Raw genomic sequence first — 14,186 nt, forward strand, 5'->3', positions numbered from 1 at the left:
ATTGAATTCCAGCATGACTGGAATTCTCTCCCAGGCTTCAATTTTGGTGCAGTCTCTGCAAAGGTAATGCCCCCTGGGTTTGTAGAGATGCTTAAGTGCCAAACGTCCCCACCCATCAAGCCCACACAAAGTATATAATTACCAGATGTACTGTAATTCCCTCCATGGGTCCCAAACTAGCTGTCACTCTGATGAAAAAGGGTCTCTCCTTTAAATCAAATATTAAATTGAAACCTTTCACATCTTCTTGTAAGAGTCAGGGTTCTAGGTAGGGCATCTGTCACTTTTGCAGGAACTCTGGCCTCTTTTTAGTCCCCGTTTTCCAGTATTATTAGGTACAAAGATGCCCATTTTTAACCTAGCTTCTTCCTAATCAGTCCTTCTATTTCATTGTTGAAAATTTCCAGTTTTATCTGTTTGCTGAAATTGCCACCATCTATCCAGTGTGTGGAGTCTTTTCACTGAGTTGCATCTGAGCAGTTCTCTATGACGCACAAGGAGGTGATACGGAACTGCGATGCAGCTTCCACCACATTCAAGCAGCCTCTCTGTTCCAGGCTTTGCGCTAAGAGTTTTCACTTTTTTTTTTTTTTTTTTTTTGATTCTTAAAATAGCCCCATGATTAGGTAATATTCCCATAAGTTGACAGACCGAGGCTCAGTAACTGGTCTGAAATCACATAATTAGCAAGTGGTGAAGCTGGGTTTTCAGCTTAAGTGTGTCTGACTCTAATGCCCATACCATTTTATTATACTAACTTTGGCTCAAATTTACCATCTGGAGATAAATTAAAGGACCCAGCTATGAAACATGACTGGTTATATTGATCACCAGTCCCAGATTCAGAGACACATATGAGTATCTTCCCAAGAAGATAAACTATTCATGCAGCAGGACAGTTCTCTCCTGGCCAGTAATGTTTAGGGAAAAGTAATTATTTGCTTGTTGCAAATCATTTAGAACAGGGGTCCCCAACTTTTTGGCGCCAGGGACTGCTTTCGTGGAAGGCAATTTTTCCCTGGGATAGGGTTGGGGGTGGTTCAGGCAGTAATGCGAGCAGTGGGGAGCGGCAGATGAAGTTTCACTCACTGGCCCACCACTCACCTCCTGCTGTGCTGTCCAGTTCCTAACAGGCCATGGGCCGGTACCCGTTCTCGGCCCGGGGGTTGGGGACCCCTGATTTAGAACCACTCCCTCTCTCTCTCCTCTCTCTCTCTCTTTCATCGTCTATTTTTTTTTTTAATTTCTTTATGGATGTGGTACTTTCTGTAAAATAGTTTTAGATAGCACATGTTCAATATTGAAACTTATTTGTTAAAATTTTTCTAATAATACAATTTGAGATTCAATGAGGTGATCAAATTGAGTTATAGTTTTGAACATGACTTGTGACTTCTAAGTAATAATGTTTCTCTGCTGTTTAAATTTCATGAAGGCAATTCCAAAAAGTTTAGGACAATGGAATTATGTTTGGAGTCAGTGCAGTTTTCTGAAGTGACTACTTTGAAAAGGGTAATGCAAAAGGAAAGGAAGGGAAGGTAATTCAGGTTTACCAGAAGACTAGAAAATGAACAAACGAACATTCTCTGATTGTATTTGAAAGGAAGTCAAAGCATGTTTGAGATAATTCCTCTTTTTTATTATTAATATTTTCCTACCAATGTCCAAATAAAATTTTAAAATGAGAACATTTTTGAACTAGAAATTCTTTAGAACATTGTGAGTTTAACCTACTCACTGAATTAAAAAATAAATAAATAAAAATAAGCAAATAAATTTTTTATATGACTAAGTTATGGAAAGGAAATTGATAATGGCAACATGGTTAGTTAATGGCATAGTTAAATGTAGTTTCCCAAATGATAGATCTTGTTTTCTTTCTTCTACATGATTCAGTCTCACCTCATTTCTTAGGCTTCTTCAAAGCTAAGAAGGCCTTTGGAGAAAGGTATCATGTCAATCTTGTAATTTTTTTGGTATTCTTTTCTTTTTCACACAAATTCTTTTACATTTCTCTTCCAGATTTGATACAGAAAAAGGCACAAAATAGAGAATGCACAGGAAAATGGGTAAGTAATAAAGCTATCATTTCTAGGGTTCTAGTTAAATTTTTATCTTTGGTTCAAATGAGCTACTTGCTCGTTTTCACAGTCTTCACTTGAAGCTCTAAAACTCCACCTCCGTGCTATTTTTTAATATTTTCCATTAAGATGGTGAACAAAAACACTTCTTTCTTACCTAAGTGGCATACAAGTACTACCCATGCCCCCCTGAGATTGGTGGAGGCCCACATAGGGTTACCTGCTGTTTGCCAGAGATCTATGTATGTGGTGTTTGTTTTTCTGTAAACAAAGCCAAAGGGATCTCTCTGAAACTTTCTCATAAGGGCCCCGAATTTAAACTAATTCTCCTGCCTTCTAGTGCTTTTTTCCTCCTCATTTCCTTTTAGTTTTTAATTTACCATTCCCAGCTGAGATACTTGAGCAGATAGAAGCAACCCAGCTCCAGGCTAATTGGTTCATCATGCACTTTATGATAATTTTCATTCTGGATTTTGATTAGGTCAGTGTGGGGACTGCTTTGGTCAAAGCTTGTAATGATCTGCCTATTAACTCTGAAATAGGGTCTTTGACTGTACTCATCTTATTAGGTATCTCAGCTGCCTTTAACTCTGCTAACCATGAAATATTACTGAACTATCTTAATGTCCTCTGCTGGACTCTAATATTTTCCATATTAGTTTTAGCCCTATTCAACTCAATTTGTTACTTTCATTGGAAGTTCTAAATGTTGCTGATGGGCAGATGACATAATTTCCCCTTAAAAATCTTCTGTGGGATCAGCTCTTCACATATATCTAGTGCAGTGAAGAACACTAGATGTGTCCCCGTTCTTCTGAGTCAGACAGACATGGTGGCATCTGCAGCTCCACCACTTACTGCATTCTCTAACTGGTGACCAAATCACTTATCCTCGTTTTGCCTCTGCTTCTCCAGTGTGGTCCTGTAAATTAGTTGATATGATACATCGGTAATGTGTAGCACAGTGTATTTGCATATTGGAAAAGTTTAGGTAATGCTGCTACTATTACTAATGTTTCAGGGTTTATCAAAGCAGATTTAAAATATTATATCTCATGGAAATGTAGATTTAGACAGAATATGACATGGAGAATATGGAAAATATTCAGGATTCAAACTAGAACAATTTTTCTTCAGTTTTCTTGATTTTTATACAGCGGTATTTAGGGAAGTAGAAGTATTTGGACAGTTGATTCAATTCTCACTTTCACTTTGTGTGTCTGACATTCTATTAGGTTTTGGTTAATTCTATCCTTGCCTTGTTTTTAATCGATTTCTATGAAATAACGTTAAAGAGTAGTGACCCTTTCTTTGTTCACATTCTGTTGACTCAGATTCCTTTACAGTTTATTTGTTAGCAATTTTGAGTTCGCTTTGGGTTGTAAATTTAGTAATCCATGTCCACTCAAAGTCCTTACTGGAGTTGCTTCCACTCCAAGTCCTTATTTTCCTTCTTTTGAGTATTCAATTACTTTAATCATTTGGAAACTTGTTTTTAAGTCCTGATATAGTTCAATTTGTTATCTCTGATATCGTTTCCCTTTTACCTTATACAATTTAAAGTTTAGACATGATTTAATTTTGTTCTCAAAAGGCTAAGAACTGCTAACAGAAGTGTTTTTATATGACCATAGTGAAATTTTGAAATACAGCTTTCCAAAAATAGATGTTTCCAGGAAAAAGAACACACCTTAAATTATCTGAATCAACAATCAATATCTTGGGGAAAAAACCACTGTTTTTCATATATATATAAAATTTTCATCCCAACTCATCTTTCTATATTAGTATCTTATTATGTTTTACCTTTAAGTTTCTAATTGTATCTATTTATACATTTTTGGTGTTTCTGCATGGACTCTTGGCAAAATAAACCAAAAAAACAAAAAAAAATAAAGATTTTCAGTTGCATATTGTCACAAGTAAAGATTTAATTGTATTCAAATATATTTATTGTTTTTAATTGAAAACAAATTAAATTTTCAATATTTATTCAGATTTATCAACTATTTAATAAGCGATAGTTCTATGGTTACTATGTCATTTTTATGTAAAGTTTAAGTAGAAAACAATTTGAAAGTAGCTGTCAACCTGCAGCAGCATCTAAGCCATAAATTGTCGAATTGGATATTATTCTCTTTTTTCCAAAGCCATTTGCTTAAAAAATGTGACCTTGACTAATTTTGGTAATTCAGAAGGATCACAGACTACAAATTAGCTATCTTTTATTCCCACATACTGAGAACGGTTCCCTTCTGAATTGTGGAGAGTAATATTTCAGACTCTTTTAAAGAGAATTTTTCTAAAATTATTTTTGATTTTTTATTTAGAAATCACTTAGTTACAAAAGATAATTTTAATGCTCTGATTGTAAGAGAACGTTAGCACATATGAAATGAGTGCCAAGGTTCTGCTGTCTGAGGAAGCTGGGAGTCCTGCCTGCCCAGCCCTGCTGTGGCTGCAGCTTGAGGAAGGCACTGCAGGGTCATCGGAGAGGGAGCTGGCTCACTTTGGGGCAAGTTCTTATAGGTGAGGTCAGTATATTTGAGGATGTTGTGCTTGGTGGGGTAGGCTTCGAAACTTGAGGTAATTGACTTCATTGGACTGGCTAACTAACCTTATCCAAGTAGTATACAAATCAGACTCCAAATTTGTTCATTTACAACATGAGCTAATTCTTTTCTTGGGGATAGAACACTCATGTTTACTCCCAGGAACAGCCCTTTTATCAGAGCAATCAAGAAACCAAATTAGTGAAGAAAATTATTCTTGAGCCTAGAAAAAGGAGCATTGGGAGGGCAAGAGTTTTGAACTTTTCTTTGGAAGATGTGTCCTAGTATCTAAAATGTACTTAATTGAAATATTTCTTGACTACTTCTGGTCTTGTCAGCCCACCTCTACATTCACAGAGCGTAAGGCAAGAATGCATATACAGCCCCACAGTTATGGCTAAATTGTTTAAAACTTTAAATCCAGCTAAAAGCTGTTAAATAAAAATTCCCCAATCTTTGTCAAATATACATTCATAAGGACAGAACTGAAAACATAAAGTTCTATTTTTAAATGACTGAAAATAAGTAAAATATCAAAGATAGAATTTCATTATTGTTTTGAATTTCTGGTTCTGTGGTGGACTGGTAAAGTTTGTGTGGTTAATAAAATAAGGACACATGAATTAATATATTTTTATTTATTCAATACAAGTTATTTTTATTTCTTAATTTCAGCTAAATTAATGTTATAATTGTCATGATTTTTATATAATTTTAATTCTAATGACAATACTTAAGTAAAGGATAAAAAATAAAATGCCATCACATTCACCATGTACTAAGTTTGTATATAATTTTATAAAATTCTTAAAAAGGAAATAAAAAAATGAAAAGTTATATTTTCTGTTTTCAAAAATATATTCTGAAATAATCAAAATCACCTATTGAAATTAAATCAAATATAAATTATAATTACTAAATATAGGTTCAATTATTTAAATAAAATGAAAAATTTTTAATTTTGGAAGTTTTATTAAATCATATTAAACACTTTTATGAAAATAAAAGTATTACAGTTCTCCTGTGCTCGCCTAACTTAGATGTAAAGAAGTGATACCATATTACATCTAGACCTACATATAAAAAGACGTTAACTGTAAACTGTTTAACATTGACTGTTACAATGATGGTGCTGTTACACCATCACTGTAACTGTTATAAAGATTCAATCATGAATCTCTCCAGAACTTCAAATTAGAACATGAAAAAAATCCCCAAAATGGATGTTTGACATTCCTAGGGAATGATACTTTGTATAAAAATGTATCGCATGCACATACTCTGAAAGGAAGAATTTGACAAGTTAATTAATTTGTCTTTCCGCTCACCAAATTCTTCTACTGCTCACATTCTCTACTCTCTGAAGCACTGTCCATCTTTGGTATCAGCAGGAACAAACCGTTCACATCTCTAAGACATTCAGATGCAATTTTCTTTTATTTCAAGGACATAAGGTAAAGATGTGGAAGAGCACTTCCTTGAGACCAGAATGGTATGAGCCACCAAGTGGACCTTCAGGATTATGGTTCTTACTGTGCCACTGCTGAGAGCCAGAGGCACTCATCTGTAACTGAACACATTTATTTTGCTTTGTGTTTCTGATATGTGAAGTTATCTGAAGTGTGGAGCTCCTCACGTCCAGGTCTGAGGATTTCACCTGCCCTTGTAGACAACTTTTCCCATTAATGGCTCTCCACTGTCTACTGGAAAAACATCTTTAGATGACATTCAAACCTAAGGCTATGCCCCAAATATTGCCTACTTTTTTAGGTTCATTTATTACCACTCCCAGACCCTGCATTGACTCCCCTTGCTTATTTTACTCATCATATAATGTTTCCTCTTTCTATAAGTGGTAGATTCAGGACTTGTACTCAAAGTCTAAATTCAGGACCTGTGTTCTTCACCACCACACTCCACTATCCACTGTCGCTCAGCTGTTCATTCTGCTGTTATCCATCTATTGCTTCACATTCCTTCAAAAGAGCATTTAGTAATTCCTACCACCTAAGAAGAAATGTCTATGTACAATTATATGGCACCACCTATTGAATCTTATCTTAAATGCTTACTGAAGCTAATTGTTCCCTCTCTTTTTCATGTTAGGGCATATTTATCCCTAACTAGATTGCTCACTCTTGAAGGCAGAAATTATGCCTTATACTTCTTGATGTACCCCTTATTGCTAAATATAATGACTATGATATTTAATAGTTATGAACTTAATTAATCCATTTTACTTGAAATCCTGCCTGTAGTTGAGAGATGCTTTGTGTATAATGAGTCATGGTGTTATTTGCTTTCCCTCTCCCATTAATTTGGTGAAATTTGCAGCTAGAGCACCTGTCTGTGTAATTGATCATAGGGCCATCCCTCTTCTCCACTGGGGACACGTTCTCCTTGTTCTACATCTGTGTGTGCTTGGGGTGGACACTTGGTAGAAGGTCTGTTCACAACCATGCAGATGGGGGCCGTGAGCACACCACCCTCTCATGAAAACTGGGTTGCTATTGAGAGAAATACCTTATGTCCTCTAATCCAAAGCCATTCTGCATGTTTTCCTTACTAGGATTTAAAGAACATGCTCTGTTCCCATCCAAATGTGAGAAGTTTAATTTCAAAATAAAATGTGTCACAATAGCAAAGAAACAAAAGTGGAAAGATACTTTATGTTTTCATCCATTGACATGTCTTACTTTTACTGGTTATGTACATAGTACAAACCCTTCAAAAATACTCAATAAAAAGTTTAACACATTTTTTATTTTTGTGAATATGAATCATTTAGGGAGACATGTCAAAGACATATTTTCCTCACACTGTCCAGTCTAGACATGATAGTTTAAGAACTACTCATCTTCACTTCTCAAACATGTATAAATTCTCTTTCCTTCTGCCATGAAAGTTTTCTTATTCTAAACCAGTACTGATGACCCTGTAGCTGGGACAATTACACAGCCAGTTATGAATCTAAGTTATTATGAGTCTATGATCTTACAGTTTCTGTTGCAATTAGCTTTTGCTACTAGAGTGCATCTATTAATTCATTAAAAATCAAACAAATAAACAAAACTGAGCATTAGCTATGAACCAAGGATTTTGTCCAGTGGTAATGCAAACAAACATCAGATAAATTCCTTACCTTCCAGCAGAATTGATAGTCTCTGTTAAAATGCAAATGTTATCTAAATAGGCTAGCACATCAAACCACTTAACCACAAATGGTTTGTCCAATTACTAGTCAGTCACCCAGCAGGACACTGACTTGATAGAAAGGAACTTGATATAAGTGAGTGTGTATGAGAGAGAACAGAGATGAAGAAGTCCGCACCCAGGTTGATGCCTAAATGAAATTTGGTAGATCATGTGGGTTTGTCAGAGGTTAGGTAAATAGAAAAGTAAGTTCATAAGTTTTAAAGGCACATTTTTTGCAATTTGCATTTTATCTTGTGGCTAACCCGGGATAATGTGGACATCTAAATATTTGAGTGTAATATTTTCCTCCCACTAAGGTTAATCTGGTCAGGATGACTTTTTGGTCATATGCTTCATGTACACAAGAACATGGACTAAATAATTTTTAAAACAAAAAACACAGTTTCCCAATGCTTTTCACAGAAAAAAAGAAAAAATTAGTGTGACAGATTAGGGTAAAAGGGATGACTTCCAGTGGCCCAAGGCATCTGGACCCAGGGACTTCAGCAGACCCTGTCCTACACAGCTTCCCTAGGGGATTGGGAGGTGGGCTTACTTCCATACATCTGCATCTCATTTGGGGCACATGAGTATCTTCAGGCACATTCATTAAGAAGCTTTCAATAGAAGCTGGAACAGTCCGTATAGAGTAAGTCAATATTATCCCAATATGATTAACTACAATTATTTATATTTCTGATTTAAAAAAAAAATCATAGTGACAAATGATTAGTTTGTGGGATCAATTCAGCAAAGTTATCTCTTCTTTGACAAAGACCTTGCCTCTTCCAGAATCTTTGAATACTTTATTTTGAAACAGTTGTAAAGTATGGAATTTATTTATTGTTTTGCTCTCCAGTCCAGGCAATAGAATATTCAAACTAATACATTGAATAATGTTTATAAAAAGTGAATATCAGGACTTGCCTGGCAGTCCAGTGGTTGAGACTTTGCCTTCCAATGAAGGGGGTGTGGGTTTGATCCCTGGTCAGGGAGCTGGGATCCCGCATGCCTCATGGATAAAAAAACCAGAACATGAAGCAGAAGTGGCATTGTGGCAGATTCAATGAAGACTTTAAAAATGATCCACATCAAAAAAGAAAAAAAGCGAATATCTTCTCCTGAATTTATCCTGAATTTATGATAAAGAAGAATCATCCATGCTAGTTTTATATTACTAGATCATTTAGTGATGTTATATATGTATAACATCATGATATAAAGAGAGGTTTAGATATAGAACCCCTATCGTTTATTAGCTTTACTAACAAAAACAGTATTCAAAATTAACAAAAATTAATATATAAAATGAATGTAATTTTTCTCATTTTTATATTTTTCTTGACTTTCCATGTTTGCTATAGTAAGAACATACTTCTTTTGTTGTTAGAGAAGATTATTTTGGTTAGAAGATGCCTGAAGGATGTGTCATTAGGAAGAACTCGATCAAGCCTTTCCAGTTTCCCTTGACAGTATACAATTGTGTTTAGGGAAACTGGAATGTGCCCTCTCACTGCTCCATGTAATTACCATGCAGTAAGAGATCCTTTAAATATAAATTCAATGCATATTTAGGAGCTAAGCACACTTAATTGAAAGTGCTACCAGTTGTCTATTTCTAGTGAGCTGCTAGCTAAATTGGAAAAAAATCAGTGGATTGTCCGTCCTTTACTTCAAAACCTTTAAATAACTTTGAGAAAGAGAAGTGGAAGTGGGACTTGAGAAACCATTGAGCAATATCACAGTTGTGAGTTTTACCTCCTGTCTCAGCAAAGGTTTTCCTGTCATTTCAGTAGCATAGCTTTTCACAGCCTTATTTGTTCTGATGAGAACAGTATTGTTATCAAAGTGTACCCAACCTCCTTCATTTAACATGCTGTTATTTGAGAATTTAGTTCTCAGCTCATTTCTATTTTTGCTTTGATTTTGTTTCAAATTTACTTCTAGAGATATATAATATTGACTTTATTGGATTTGTGATAGGTTGCCTTGAGATAGTTACATTATGAGGTTGCAAATAAAGCAAATTTGTTATCAAATGTAAGTAATACTTTTAAGGATGATAGTGATTAATTATAGGCTCTATTTGCTGAATTTCAAATGTTTATTATTTTTTTCAACTCCTGTGACCGCAAAGAGCTGAGCCTACCTTAAAAAAATTAATTGTCACTTATTTCCTACAATTTTTCTGTATGTTGAAGTCTATATTTCGAAAGTTAAAATCATATGACTAAAATTGTTACATGCAAATTGTCTCTCGTAGTCTGAAGAGAGCTCATACTTTTGCTAAATTTTTCATCAATGTCTTTTGTGGGTGAGTTATTCTTTCCTCAAATTGATAGACACCAGAGAGAAAATCTGAGAAAAGATAATATCCAACCAAAAACCTCAGGAATTATTTTGACACACGAGTTTGATATTTGTTTACAAATCTAGAATAAGACAAAGAAATATAGAAATATCATTGATTTAATATTTTTGAATATTTAAGAATATGTAAGAATGTCATTGCCTGAATATTTTTTTGGACATGTGGATACCATAAAAATAAACCATAGGGACTTCCCTGGTGGTGCACTGGTTAAGGGTCCGCCTGCCAATGCAGGGGACACGAGTTCTATCCCTGGTCCGGGAGCATCCCACATGTCGCGGAGCAACTAAGCCCATGTGCCACAACTACTGAGCTTGTGCGCTAGAACCTGCGAGCCACAACTACTGAAGCCTGCGAGCTTAGAGCCCATGCTCCACAACAAGAAAAGCCACTGCAGTGAGAAGCCTGTGCACCATAAGGAAGAGTAGCCCCCACTCTCCACAACTAGAGAAAGCCCGTGCACAGCGACAAAGACCCAACACAGCCAGAAATGGATAAATAAATTTATTAAAAATAAATAAAAAACCATAGACTTAAGATGGTGGTTGGGAGAATAGTACATAGAGCAAATATTAGTGCCTCTTAATTCACTAAAAAAAAAAAAATATATATATATATATATATATATGTCTTCCTTGAGACAGAGGGAAATGGATCTTCCCCTCCACCAGCCTCCTCTCCTCCATATTAATTCTTAAAATGAGATTGTAGTCAATTTGGTTCAGATAAGATGGTGTCTTAGCTCAGGCTATTATAACAAAATACCATAGACTAGGTGGCTAAAACAACAGAAATTGATTTCTCACAGTTCTGGAAGCTGAGAAGTCCAAGATCAAGGTGCCAGCAAGGTAGATTTTATTCTGAAGTCTCTTCTTCTGGTTTGTAGGCAGCCAACGTCTCCCTGTTTGCTTGTATGACCTTTTCTTTGTGGGCACATGGGGACAGAGAACAAGCTCTCTGGTATCTATTCTTATAATGGCACTAATCCCATTATAAGGGCCTCACTCTGAAGACCTCATCTAACCCTAATTATTTCCTAAAGCCCTTTCTCCCAATGTCATCACATTAAGGGTTAGAGCTTCAACATATGAATTTGAGGAGGGGGGGAGTAAACCTTTCATCTATAACAGATAATGAGATACCTTTAAAAAAATAATTTATAAACCTTAAACTTTATAGGAGCCAAGGAGGGCTGCGTCTTAAAATAATGCCTGTGATTTTCATTAAGTTCCTCTTTATGTGATGGGGAGAACACTGGCCTGACAGTCAGTACCAGACAAGTTTAAATTCTGGTTGTATACTTTTGTGTCTGTCATTGAATGATTAGTCTCTAAACATTCATGAGCAAATGTTTTGTACTCTTTGCTGTATTATGAAGTATAATAGAATCAGTGTACATGAATATGATTAAAATATAGTAAATATTCAATAAATCTTTCTAAAATACTTTTTAAATAAACCTGATAATGTATCTTATTAGACAAAAGAAACACACCATAGAACTAAGAGGCCATTAATAAAATAACTACAATTGGCCATAGATACCACAGTCAATATGTCACAAAAGGCATATCCTGTCATTTGATCTTCCCATTATTGCACTTAATTCTAAAGTCACCACATTAATTATGACCAAAAACTTGGCACAGAAAAAAAAGTTCTCTAAACAAATTATCATGTATTTAAGTCACGTACCAAGTTGAATCAGTAGTTTTACAACCATTAAGAAGGAATTTTTCCAAAGAAAACTGTCTGCAAATATGACCTGTAGGATTATAGCATGATCTCTTTTTTTTTTTTTTTTTTTTGTGGTACGCGGGCCTTGGCCTCTCCCACTGCAGAGCACAGGCTCCAGACGCGCAGGCTCAGCGGCCACGGCTCACGGGCCCAGCCGCTCCGCGGCATGTGAGATCCTCCCAGACCGGGGCACGAACCCGTGTCCCCTGCATCGGCAGGCGGACTCCCAACCACTGCGCCACCAGGGAAGCCCATAGCATGATCTCTTAAGGGAAACCATTTTTCTTGAGATTTCTAATATTTTTGTTTTTGTTGGTGGTGGTTATTTCAAGTTCTTGACCTTCTTGAGTCAAGATTCTTAGTGTGTATCTCTCACTCTGGTTGAAAATTTTCTTTAGTATGTAATGGGGAAATTAGAAAAATATATTAAAAATACTGTGATACAGAACATGTCCTCAATCTCAGCAAACCTATCATCTGGCCAGACATGAATCTATGTGTTTATGTCTAGGCCTTTGTTTGATATAACGATAATAGCTTCAGCTCATGAAGTATTTTGCTGTATTTATCTCTTGCCTAATTAAAGATAATTCCCAGAAGAAAATGGCATGAGCGGCTATTAATGAATCATTTCCAGTCACACCATTGACTAGAGTAACCAAGATAAGATTTTGGAAATGAGTACTACCTAGAAGGAAGGTAGCCTGTAAAAATAGTTTTGGTTGAAACTTGAGTCATTTTCGTTTTATCTGTGAACTTACCAAAATACAACTTAAGAAATAGTGAATAGTCTTCAACTTTAAATGACCTTTCGAAGTCCAATTGCAAAGTGTTATTTTCTGTCTTCTATTTATTTGCCTCAGATTCAGGGTGCTTTTCTCTACTGCCTTTACGTACTAGTTTTTTGAGTAAAATAAGCTGCAGAATCTCAATAAACTGATGAGGAAGAGGATGACAGACTTGTGTGTGGGAATGTTTTCTGAACAGAGAAATGGGTATGTCAATTTGCATCTGAATTGTGAATTACACCATCAGGTAGCAGAGAATCTCTGGAGACATAAGCTAATTCGCCAACTGACAAAAGAGGTTCCAGGTTTTGGACACAAGATGTAGTGACACCAAGGCAATCTGACCTGTCCCATGGCGTTTTATATCATGTCATGATGATATTACAAAACACAGGGAAAGCTCTTTAAATGATTTGCTACATCATCTTACACCATGGGTTCACATATAATATAAATGGCTGCTGATCAATTTGAATTAGTATAACTGCTACCAGACAGTTACAAACAGAAACAATAGTATATTCAAACGGTCCTTAGTTAGAAATGCAGTAGGACAGAGAGAGAACCAAAATTAAATGTGACACCAAAAATTCTGGGTTAAGAATCTGGGGCAGCGGTCTACCTTGCATTTGACTTAAATTAGATTTGAGTAGATTAGGTGGTACTAACAGGCTTGTGGCACAAATTCATGTTGAATGATTCTAGAAGATCACAAAATAGCTATGAGGAGACAGGGTGATCATCCTATACTGTGGGAAAAATATTACTAATACATGTATTAGAATCTAACATTCCTCATTTGTTTGACATTCTTTAGCTTTCTTTTATTGAGGGGGTTTTGAAATGGAACGCATTCCTTACCCCAAATTATGCCTGTGTGATTGAATAGTTGAAATAGTGTTGTCAGAAGTGATCAACAAAAATAATAAACGAAAGTTTGGGGCCACAATACTGTACAGCTCCAGAGGGACACTATTTGCATTGTGTTATCTATTAAAAATAAGAAATACACTTACTCTGTATTTTATCTAAAAAATAAAAGAATTTACTATTGCATCATATGCACACATCTATTGTGCAATCATGTCCCTTTGCAGGATTTTAAACATAGATTGATCACATAGTACTTACCTTTAGGATGGTTTATTTAAGGCAGGTCCCACTAAAAGTCATAATATCTTTATAGGGGGAATAAGGTGAATGGAAGTTGTTAATGGAAAGAAAAACAAAAGATCTTTTTAAGCTATCTTATTAACTATCTTATTTAAGTATATAATCTTTCTTTCTCCCTGGCAGAGAAGTCTTTTTTTTTATTGCTTATATAACTGGCCCCTGCACTTTCAATTAAATATCATGTTCTTATACACTTCTCTTTATGTTTTCTTTCCTTCTTTATGGTTAAGGTTCATAACCACCTTAGTCCTCTGAGAAATGGAGGAGACATAACACTTAAAATATGCTG

The 14,186-nt window shown here is 35.5% G+C and overlaps 1 long non-coding RNA gene across 1 annotated transcript in view; it reads left to right on the top strand.

Moving 5' to 3' along the window:
* LOC307187643 overlaps positions 1-14,186 on the top strand; it is a 472,947-nt gene that overhangs the window by 117,003 nt on the left and 341,758 nt on the right. Inside the window, exon 2 of the long non-coding RNA XR_013828669.1 lies at positions 2,023-2,069. This is a non-coding gene — a long non-coding RNA (uncharacterized lncRNA). The remainder of the gene's footprint in view (positions 1-2,022; positions 2,070-14,186) is intronic.

Source organism: Stenella coeruleoalba (assembly GCF_951394435.1).
Source record: "Stenella coeruleoalba genome assembly, chromosome: 6".
Taxonomy (NCBI): Eukaryota; Metazoa; Chordata; class Mammalia; order Artiodactyla; family Delphinidae; genus Stenella; species Stenella coeruleoalba.